The sequence below is a fragment of the Syngnathus floridae genome, chromosome 14, assembly GCF_059516105.1.
Source record: "Syngnathus floridae isolate MCC-2025c chromosome 14, RoL_Sflo_1.0, whole genome shotgun sequence".
Lineage (NCBI taxonomy): Eukaryota > Metazoa > Chordata > Actinopteri > Syngnathiformes > Syngnathidae > Syngnathus > Syngnathus floridae.
Genome location: NC_142426.1, coordinates 7,719,491 through 7,731,624, shown reverse-complemented (window position 1 = coordinate 7,731,624; position 12,134 = coordinate 7,719,491). Strand labels below are relative to the sequence as shown.

General features: G+C 40.3%; 1 protein-coding gene across 2 annotated transcripts in view; it reads left to right on the top strand.

Moving 5' to 3' along the window:
• The first annotated feature begins 3,371 nt into the window (after positions 1 to 3,371).
• The window catches only part of LOC148387460 (eotaxin-like), a 109,993-nt gene continuing 101,230 nt past the window's right edge, over positions 3,372 to 12,134 (top strand). The window contains exon 1 of one of the 2 annotated variants that reach the window (XM_088396016.1): positions 3,372 to 3,475. The gene's annotated coding sequence lies outside the window, so the exon portion shown is untranslated. The remainder of the gene's footprint in view (positions 3,476 to 12,134) is intronic. The other variant, XM_088396014.1, reaches the window with a different exon arrangement.

The window sequence follows — 12,134 nt, the reverse complement described above, 5'->3', positions numbered from 1 at the left end:
TGCTGGTGCAGTGACGTAGCTAAGGGGGTGAGCGCGGGTGCACTGCCTCCTCGAAATATGCTTGGACCCATGGTGCCAGACCAGGTAATTGACTTTTGGGTATGTTCTGAATTGTCTTTCTTCCCATAATGAACATAATGAGTCTTTTCTGAAGACTTTTTTTTTATTTATTTATTTTTTTATCTCTGCCAGGTGTCTGGGGGCTAAATAAATGAATGAATATATAAATAAAGAAATATTTGGAGGAGCCAAGAGAGTGACCAAGCAAGCCAATGCACACCATCATTTGAGTCTCACGTGAGGCTCGTGACCGACGAGCCATGCAAACGAGCATGTCTACGTTGGTGCTTGTGCAGAAGTCCAGATGGTGCTGACCAGCCGTTCCTCCCAGGGTAGATGAAGCAAATGGAGCGATTACGGTTATGACCGACACACAGTCTCACGGCCTACCATGGCTGCCGGCATTTTTTTAACGCATGCCCGCACTTTCACATTAATATATCTACGGTAGAGTCAGTCCGAACCAAACTGCAAATGAACCATACAGACTTTGATTTGAAAAATCCTTTCGTATGTGTTAATTAGATCTGACCTTCCTTGTCACTTTCCCGATCCCTCCTGTGTGCAATTGCCGTTACATGTCTCTCTCCCTTGTGTGTCTTTTATTGGGTCTCCACACAGAGCGAGTCAAGAGACGGGGACTATTCCGACTAACCGCCAGAGACAGGCACTCTGAAAGCTCCAAGCAAGGTGCTCCTTATCAGATGGCTCCTTTGTACTGCAAAGGTCCCTCTCCACTGATATCTACAGGAGGTGGCTAGAGGACATGGCCACCCTCCAAGCCTGCGGTTAGGAATAAGCAGTCTGCCGTGTACCCCAAATAGAAACATGTCGTTTTCATGGGTACAGTATATAAGTGCTTTTTATACTCCAGATGAAATACTATTGTGTTCGCGATCCCTATTAAAGCTTAATTAAGACAAATGTTTTTTTCCCATTCCATGCCAGAGAGTATTTAGATCCTGTAGATGGAGCTCTTTATCTACGAAGCCGCACGTAATGTCCGGATGAGCCAATTGAAAGTTGCCTCATCCAGATTTTGCTTGTGGATATGAGCTCAGGGGAGTTGTGCATCATGCAGGCTCATCATCTCAGGCTGGGATGGATTTGGCACAACAGCAATGCGGGTATTGAGTTAAAACAACATTATATACAGGCTGTAAGAAATCTGAATTTTAATATACTGAGTACGTTAGGAATTCCTTCTGCCTTTGACCTTGAGAAAAAATATGATGTCTTTAAGGTCATAAAATAAGACAATCGTGCGAGGCACAGTGTCTTGAAAGCATTTACCTTTCTTCCCAAACCTGGCGGCGATGTGATTAAAGCATAATATCATGTTCCACCTCATATTTTTCATGCTGTGAGTCAAAGGGGCTGAAAGGATCATTTCCATCGTTTCAATGAAATATCTGCGGGAACAAAGCAGCAAATTAGTCACACTAACTAAAGCACCAGCGCTTGCTATCTCTTTCAGAAGACTTTGTCTGGCTTTTGATTGGTCGCCACAGAGCTCGTTCATTACATGGACAAGAGTTGCTAATGAAGAAAATGATAGACTAAGGTTCCTCTCTGATGAATAAAAACGTGAAGGGGTGAGCTTGATTATGTGTCATTTAGATGGCCAATTATTTTAACGTTGCATATAGGTTAGCCATGGTTTTGACCCTCACTTTTGTTAATATATGTTTTGCCTGCATATTTCTATTTAAATGAATGCCGAAGCTTTGATTGATAACTGAGTTCAATCTAGCCCATATAGTTATCATTAAAATCTACTGCGGGGACTACTCAGAAGTTGACATTATCAAATATTGATTAGCATCTAGGGAATTCTCTGCCTGAAATGTGTCCATTCTTTTTTTCATTCTTCACCACATATTAATGTGATGTCATCTTAAAGATATTTTTATAGCACACCCATCTCATCACATGGTGGTCTCGGACTGCACAGCATCCGCAAGGGGGCATCTTGCAGTTTACCTTGGAATATAAACAAATATTTCTACTTAGGCCTTGATTGTTGCCTATCTGGCTTTTAACACTGCTTACTGTATATTAGCGCAGATCAGTGACATAACCTTTGCAAGTATGAGCATTTTCGACTGATTGAAATTGAGATGCATAAAACGCCACAAACAAATAGATTAGTCATTGATCAAAGGTAAGCTTTGATCCGTGTGTGAGAGCACGCCATGTCCAATCGATGCCTTTAATTCAGACTCCATTGTGTGTTTGCACGATTCCGGCTATGGCCCCTCTCACCCCGATACATCGTACACAGACGCACAAAAAAAAAGGAAAAGGCACATACACAGCAAACTGATTAGGTGAGCCACAGGGATTAGGCCTAATGACAAACAAACTCAGCGTGCGTTCAAGAACCTCAGCTTCGCAGATGAAATATAGATTTTTCTCTGTCCCAAAAGCTGATGAGTATTAGTGAAGGCATGTGTGTGTGTTTGTGTGTAATCTTGTTCTCCAGATTGTTTTCTACATATGAAGGGAATAGTCGTTTGGGAATAGAATGCAACTGATTGGGCAACTGCTTTGTTACGGTTAAAGACCCAATCCCAGGGGATGGAGAAGGTTAAATAACTGCCCATGTGTTTGTTTTTGTGTGTATCTTTTAAGATATGTTTGTTTGGACAGATAAATACAATTGCAGTCCCAGGAGGAATTCATCGTTATTGTTTTAGCTAATGACAAGTCTTCCCAATTACTCAAAATATCACTAATGAGGTGTGTCTATATGAGTGTGCTTGTTTGAGCAGCCAATACTTCATTTTGACTTAATTAAATCTTTTGCCCCTTGGAGAATTTGCCACAAGCAATGGCCCATTTGTTACAATTCATTATGCATGTAGGCATTTATTATTATTTCTTTTTTTTTTACAGTTTTTGTACAGTTTAATCAGCAGTCATTATTATTATTAAAACATTCATAGTTGAAATATGGAAATGTACAAAGCGTTGCTATTTGTATTGAAAACACATTTAATGCAAAAAAAAAAAAAAAAAAAAAAGGCCAGAAAATTAGTAGATGCAAAATAAACTTAGTGGGCAATTCCATCACATCGCATAAACTACTGGGAAATAAAATACAATATAAATTCATGGTGATATTAATTTTAATGAGCAGAGTCGTCTGCACATTGTTCTGTTTTTATAATTAATCAATATAATTTAAACGATTAATTTAAACAAGTGTGGTGCTGGAAAAATAACATTTGTGAACAGCCCCTGCCGGGTGAAAAAAATAAAATATAAAACTCTTCAACATAATTATCGGACGTACGGATTTACCTTGAGTCATTGAACGCCTCAACAACTCCAGGTGAACACCTTCAAAATCAATTGACAACTGAGGATTCGGCTTCAGTTTCACTGCACAAAGATTCAAGCTCAATTTACGGTGAGTTGCATTGCTATCTTTTATCCAAATTTGACATTAGAGTGATTTTTGGTGTTTTCTTGACGATCTGCAATTACCATTAAGCAGCAACGTACCTGCAGTTGGCAAAAAAAAAAGGCCTACTTTGTTTGTATTGTTACCATCAATCAGGCGCTTTAATATAAGCGTCAAGTTGTAAATGATGTCGCTGTATGCAGATTCAGATGTGAGTGGTGTTTTTTAATCATGCTTCAAAGTGATGCGTTCATTTAGCTGCTGCACTGCCAGTGACTCTGAATTAAGTCATTTGAGTGTATGCAAAGTGGTTTGTCATTTTTACTTTTGCTGATGAATGTGGTGCAGCATATAATAGACAGCTTGATATAGTGATTAATTAAGGTAGGTGCAGTTTTGTTTTTTATGGTTGTGGCAATGTGATTAGTATCCTAATCCCCCCCCCCCACACACACACATTTCATCAACAATTCACCAAAATACAACTGTCAGAATTGCCATCCTTCCCCAAGCCCTTAAATATATTAAGTCAAGTCAAGTCAAGTTTATTTGTATAGCCCTAAATCACAAACAGTCTCAAAGGGCTTCACATAGCCAAAATTGACAATTATTCTCAAAGCATCCCCTGATCTTAAGAACATTCTGAACAGGGTACACCAATCTTTACAAACACTGCAGCTCTGCTTATACATGGCTTTGTCCAAATTGGTTCCACCATGGTGGATCTTCACCCCAGCTGATGATGTCATTGCTGAGACAGCTCAGTGTAGGTTCCTATACTAATTATTCCCCCTGTTTCTCAACAGCGGGTGGATTTATTTGTTTAATTCCACACTTGATGGGTAAGTATAGCAGGCACTTCAGATTCAAATATTTGAAATTATATATAACATTCAAATTTCCATAATGTCTCTTTAAAAATTACCTACTTGTTGAATCCATGTAATATATAATCATTTTAATGTTACTCTTGGTCCCCTTGTATTAAAGTGAATGGCATTTCCCAGATTCCAACATGAGCCCAACTCTGTAGGGTAACTAAGTGGCTGTCTGCCACAGGCTTCTTTGATTATTTGTCCCTTGCACATTCCCGAACACATTGCTGAAAAGCTAATCTTTTCGTGCTAATGAATGGTATTGGCTTACCTAACAGGCTTTTAAAGAAATGTGATGGATCGGGGGGGGGGGGGCTAGCTGGGTGGAGGGAGAGAAGGACATGGGGAGGCGATGCCACAAGTGCAAGGGAGGGGAGGTGTCAATAAGCACATCAGTCCCCCCCCCCCCTCCTCGCTGCCAGATGCCTCTAATGTATGCATCCGCACTCATTGACATGCTCGCATAAGCACCTGCATGCGCCTTTAGTCGCTCATAAATCTGTGAGCAAAACACAAAGGCAAAGTCTTTCGGTGCCAATAAGCCGAGAGATGGATTGGGGGAGATGTCTCCACCTTGACCGTTACTGTGATGAATGCCGGAGAGTGTGTTTACATGCACTCCTGTGTATTACATCAGTCGGGAGATGTAGGTGCGTGCAGATTGCTGGGGAAATAAGTCTCCGAGAATCCATTTTGTGACCTCACTCGCAAGGAGACTCGTGTTTAAAACAAAATAGTAGCGCCATAATATTTTTTAATTTTATTTCAAAGTGCAGTTTCAAGGTAATTATGAATTAAAAGATGTCATCTGTTTTGTTCTCATTAGGGAAGGGATGTCAAACTCAAGGCCCGGGGGCCCAGATACGGCCCGCCATATCATTTTATGTGGCCCTCGAAGACAAATTCCACATCATGTGACAATACTGAAATTTCAAATTGTCTTCACTTTTGCGAGCATTTTTTATTACCATTCATTTTTAAAAATATTCGAATAGTTTTTACTAGTCTCTGATTTAAAAATTAGTAATTCATCATTTTGTTGTGCAGCCCGTGACAAAAACATTTTAAAAACAGACTTGTTAACAGACTTCAAATGAATGTAAAACAATCCTCAGTGTCGGTCTCCCCTTTTCATTCGTGTGACTTTGACAAGCCCCCGTTTCCTTCGGGGCCGCTTCTCTGCTTGAATGACGCTGATAATCCCGTGTTACCCAATCACATTAGCATGCTAGTAATGAGTAAGGCAAGTCCGCCATTAGATGATGATCCATAATTCATTGTTGACTGACATGATTACATTTCATTATCCCCAGTCTTCCGAATGCTTCACAACGGCGTATACATGTGTGAATGTCACACAGATTGTCTTTCCTATGTCGTTGACTTTGTTTGAAAGTTAAAAAAGTGTTTTGGTGTTTGTCGCTCTCATTTGGCTTCGCTCTCGGAGTGTGTCGTGTGTGTGACTGTGAATTAGACAGCTGTTATCTATCACTGACAGAATCCCTCCATCAACCCGCTCGTCCCGCTGTCAATCACCGCGTGTCGTCGCCATGCTTCTTTTGAAATGACTCTTTTCTCCTTTGTTTGTCCAAGAAATAAGTGTGTGTGTGTGTGTGTGTGTGTGTGTGTGTGTGTGTGTGTGTGTGTAATGTCCAAGCCCTCACCTTGAATCGTCTCATCCTGTTTTTTTAATCACGTTCACACAGAAAGGTTCCTCAATGATCCCTTGATAATTAGCGAAATTATTCTAATTTATTCTAATTTATTCAATACCAAGGTTATAATAGTTATTGTCTTTATTCTTGTGTATTTTGACGTATTTTCCACATTTGCCACGTGATGTCATCAAGCACCGAAAGTGATTATGGAGGCAAATTAGAAGGCTGCGTTCTTTTTGGCACACTCCGTTAGAAATCATGTCTCATCACATCTGCATAATGAGTTACCGAGTTAATCGGGATTGTTACATAATTCGAAAAGATTTAAAAAATATATACTGTTTGATCATGAAGATGAGTAGAAATGATCATTTATGATCATATATTTTTAAGCTAGTCGATATGGCTGCTGATTGATGGAGAGAGGTTTTATTGAGTCCCTGGCAAAAGGAATAAATATAATATTTCTCTCTGTCACACTTTTCTTTCCTTGCATCTCATCTGCATCCATCGTTGGCCCATTTGTCTCTCTTCGCTCGGGTTCACTGGCGCCTCGCGCCCTTGAAATTTCCTCACCCTTGCGTCATTGCACCTTATTTTCTGGCTGGCCATTGTTATTGCACACGTGTCAATCTCGGAAAAGTATCCACAACCTGAGAGCTTCAATTTGCCTAATTAACACTCCTTCATGCTTGCCCATTCTTTCCTTTTTGTTTACTGTTGGTTCCAACATGGCGCGTTCCTGAGAGGCACCGCCACAATTTGTAAGCGTGCATAACTGTGGCGAGCTTTCAAGTTCATCACGCTGGGTGGCGAGAACAATTGGAGAGGATCGGTCTTGCTCGTTAAGCTTCTGCGGGGAACAAACAAAGCGCCACTTGTTGACTCTTTTCCTCCGACACAGACAAGCTTTGAATTACTGTACAGTTAGACGTGATTAGAAGAATGTTGTTATTGTTAACTCGTGAGTTCATTTTTTTTTTTTTTTTTTTAGCATACATGCTAAGGTGTTGGGTATGGTTAAGATTTTATTTTTATATTAAACTTCCGCAACTTCCAACATCTTCCGACTTGACTACGTCCGCCACTGGTAGCGAACGGTTGGATTCCAGTTGACGAGTATAAATGTACATGGTAGTCAATGAGTCAACAGAGGGTCACTTTGAGATTTTGGAATAAATAGCTCTTGCCTGACACGTTTTCTGTGAATTATGCCCTTTATGGATTGAAATAAGTGTGTGGAAAAGATTTAACGCACCATTTAGACTTGGTGCATTTATATCTAATCAATGTGACTTTTAATAGGAGTCGCATTCCATAAATAACCAGCAGTGCTTTCATCCCATGTAATTATTATTGCAGTGAGTGTTTTTTTTTTTTTTTTTTTGTCAGCATGTGAGCTTGCCAAAGCAATCCACAGGGCAGGAAATGAACACTCTTTCTTCTCACTTACTTTACAACCACCCCCACCTCATGAAATGAATATTTTGCCCTAAAATGCAAATATGTACTTTTTTGGCACCATATACACTTTCCCTGACTACAAGGTGTTCTATGAAAGAGACGCCACCAGCAACATGATTTCATTTTGACATTGAAACAATCCCTTGACATTGACACACTTTTTGGGAAGAGTTTCCTAGAAACTAAGTTTGAACAAATTTATAAACTCCCAATGAAGAGAACTTTACTGATAACAGCCCTTTATTTTTATTAAACTCGCTGATTGGTCGAGTAAGAAAATATTGACGCTTTATTATATAAAATTCTTTTTCAGTTCCAGTATCGAGACACTTCCATATCGTGTGAATCATTTCTTCATTAATCCTCTGGCTGCAATGCTAAATGGCGTGTGAAAAGATGAGTTAGATGAAATGCCTCGGTTGACTTGCTGCTGGGCTTGTGACCTTTTCCCCAAAAAATGATTTTTGCCCTCACAGTATTTCTCCCGTTGAGAGCAGCTCTTCACTCCTAAATTCTCCAAATTAACATTGTTGAAAAGGTGAACCAGAAGAAGTATTGATTCAATATGACTGCAAACCCTTTGGTGAAGAGTTTAGTAGTTAAAAAAAGGAAACATTTGCAGCAATTGTGAATTGAGTTGGATAAAGCTGGAGGTGACTTTCTCCTTTGCCTTGTCATATTTATGCTGTTTGCTTCAAGGTGAATCTTTACGTCAATGACTCTCTGTCTGTCTCTGTTGTTTTATTTTTCTCTTCCCATGTTCTTTGTTCCTGCTCAGATCAATGGGCCAGTATGACGGAAGTAAATCTTAATGGTCAGGCATGTGTGTATTTAGATGTTTGTGTGTTTCTGGTGTAGGTGAAGTATTTGCTCGCTCAGCACCGGCACGCCCCTTGGGCACCAACACACGCCTTGCTGCCCGCCTCCTGGATAGCCACAATCAATATCACACATGTGCAAGCACAAATAACGCTTTGTGTGTTCAGCAAGTATATTTAACTCAAATGAGAACAGTTGGTTTTTGAAAAAAAAAACCCGAAACATGCAGAAGGTAAAGAAACAAGGTGCCAGGCCAGATAATTCACTTTTGGGTTGTTTTTTTATTTTGTCTGGAATTTTTTCACACTTTTCCAGTCGTCCCTTGTAGGAAACACAAATTTAATTCTTTTCAGTTTTTTTGGAAGAATTATTTGGGTTTTTATAATTTTTTTTGTTGGTTTGTGGACCCCTGAGATGACCTTGGCCACCCCTTGGCCCCCCCCTAAGGGAAAAATTCTAGCTCCGGCAGTGGCCTATTTGGTTGCATATAGTGGCCACTTACAAAGACCTAAATAATCAAAGCGTTACAGCAGATGCTACGATGCATCATTTTCTCAAGACCCTACTTTAATCATTTAACTTATTCAACAAAATCTTGTTGTCACAAATTTGACACACTATTTTTGTAAATCGGTTCAAAGTCACATTATGGTTGCAAAACGCCTAAGAGCCATCTGCATACATTGAAGAATCCTACAATTAACATGATTTTTTTTTTTTTCCTCTCACGAGTGCAACGTGGCAGCTGCAACCGCTCTCATCACATTTTTTGATTGCCACATTTGATATTTCCTGCCCATAATTGTAGATGGCAGCTTTGCATAGCTATATCGGTCGGCGAGTGCGCTCAGCGTGGGCTCTCGCTCCAATCAGTGTGTGAGTTCAGCGTTGACAGGTCTTCATCACGCTTAAGTGCAAAAAAGAGCCCGATGAACTGCATGGTGGAGGATGAGCGAAATGGAGAGGGAGGGGACCCCACTGTGGGTAAATAGTATGGACCAGGTGGTGTGAGCGTGTGAGATGAGGCGAAAGGATGCAGGGTGGGATTCAGTTGGCACCTGCCGCCGACAAGCTCTCACTCGAGACCCCCCTCCTTCTCCCCCTCAAGCTGCTTTCAAGGGCCTCGTGAACTTTCCTCTTCTCTCCTCTATTGGGATCCCATCATTACCTGCTGATTACAGAGCTGTCATGTCTTCCATCTAACAGGCCAAGATGGTGATTGGCACCGGAATGACTGCGCCTCTCTGGTGTTTGCTCAAGCGCGATGGCCTCCTTGTGTACACGACTCTGGAGGCTACCGCATGTGTGTTTAACAGTCTGATGGGCACACGTGTGCCGAAGACTTTGTGCTTTTCTCCTCACCTCTGGTAAAGAGGAGGTGAGAGAAGATTGTAGAGACAATCTAGCCAGACTGTGGCTGAGTGACTGTCAACGACCAATTTGCTTCCCTCGCTCGTTGTCGTTTCTCTAAAACTTCCCGAATTGAAAAATAGTCGGTGCACGCGGCATTAAGTCTGCAGACACGATATTAACATGTGAAGGTGTTAAGTGGAAGTGTCCTGATTGGCTGTTTGACCTTTAAAGGGTAATTGCTATTTTTTAAAAACTCGTAAAAGATTCGGAGCGTATGAAAAGAAGCCCAAGACATTTTTTTTTTACTAGAAACTCCAAACAATAAATGTATATTTCTCCATAAAACATGCAGCTAGTTATGGCCAACTGGCCTGTAAGAGAAATCAAAGTCAGATTGTGTGCCCTTAATCTTTGCTCGTAAATATTTCAATCATATAAAATCACCCTCCTTTATGTGGTAATGTGCGTCTTTTTTCCTTATTAGTAGAGCTTGCTGAATTTTTGAAACCATTTAACCCGTAGGATCCCTTAAAAAAAGTTTCTACAAAGCCTGTTCCATTTTCTTCTGTCTGCTTGATAGAAAATTGGGGTCTTCAAGTGAAAAAAAAAACTTTATGACAGTCATACTGCCTTCAAGTTAATAGGGGCCTTCCATTCACCTAGCATGAAAGTCTCAAGTTTGAGCTGTAGCATTTTGGAATATAGATTGCTTTGTGCACCCAGACCATTGATGCTTCAAAGCTGCCCAAGTTCTTCTTTGGCTGTCCGGCCTTTTTCAAATGGTTCCCCATAAAAGAAGAATAAAAATGGAACAATGGCAGAGTGGAAGAAGGGGTGGGAATAGCCTTAAAGCAGACGACAAGAAAAACTAATAGAGAAAGTTATCAATCGAGACAGGTAAGGCCATTCTGAAGGTTGCAAAGTTTGAGGAAATCGTCATGAAATTAGAATTTCTTTTTCCCTGCAATCTAAACACCCATAACATGTCCATAGATCAATTTCCAATCAGTTCCTGGATCATTCTCACAGTTGATGGCATGTTCTCCATGACCAGTGGAACCCCGCCAATGCCCGAGTAATCATTAGCATATCATTATTTCTGCTTAAATGCACCTATCTTCAGCGCAGACGCCCCGCTGCGCCGATTCAACATCATTAGCCAACTTGACTGGTTGGAGGCATTAGCAACGCAACATTACACAGCGCCACGCAGTGGGCCAATGGTTGGGAAAACGAGATGGCGACTCCTCACTTGTCATGTGTTGCTCAATGAAACCTGTGAAGAAATGTTGAGGAAAATTGGGTCAAGAACTGTCCGTCCTCCCTGTTATGTATACGTTTCAATATCGTGATGTAGCACGATTGATTTTTATTTTTGACTTGGTTCAATATTATTATTGTTTTGTGTTAAAAAATACATGTTGCTAGCTTTGCTCATTTGTGCCATTATGCTAAAGCTGTCACTATCGAATATTTTCAGAATTGATTATTCTGTCGATTATTCCATCGATTAATTTTGCATACATTTTTCCCCCAATTATTTATTTGATAGCGTATAGCGATAGACAACAAAATAATTAAACATTACACAAAACGAATATTTTCAGAATTTATTATTCTTGCGATTATTCCATCGATTAATTAGCTAAAATTATATTTTGCATACATTTTTTCAGCCAATTACTATTTATTTGATAGTGTATAGTGATTTGAAAAATAAATTAAAAATTAAATAATATCACATATCATATTTGAACATTATTTCCAACACAGTGACTCGAGCTGAGGATATTCTCACTGTATCGTTTCCTCCCTATCACATACGTATTTCATTGAACAAAAATCGACTTTGTGACTGTTCCACGTGCCAACTTTTAATACAAAGTCGGTGAGACACGGCAGAGAAACGGAAGCCAGCTCACACAATTAGATTCACCATCTGCATCGCCTCTCAACAATCCCCGGCGTGAGAAATGAAAATACCAGCCAAGTTAGTGAAGTCAATGCCACACGTCAGCTTGTTTGTACTTGGACTCATTGCAAGCCAGTGTGTTCAATGAGAAGGATGATTTCCACCAACATCCTATGACCATCCGCTAATTTTTTTTTTTTCTTCCCCTACCATTATCCTTTTGCACGATCTTCATAACAAACGTTTATACCCTGTGGCTGGTTTCATTTCTCTTTTCCCTCCCCCTCTGTTTTGTGCTACTACGCCAGACTGAACTGGGATGACTTAACCTTTCTGAGGAACAACACCATTACAAGCTTGGATGGATTCCACTATGTGTGCATGCGTGTGTTTGACTTGCGGACACACACATACGATCTTCCTGAGTCACACGGATGCAGCTCTTTTGTTTTTGCTCTTGTTCCTGATTACCATTTGTTTTATTAATGCTATGGTAATCTGTGTTTCCTCTCCTTCTGTCTACTGCCAGGGAGATATTCTCGAAAGACGCTCGATGGAAAAAGGTTCAGGAGGGATCCTCTGTC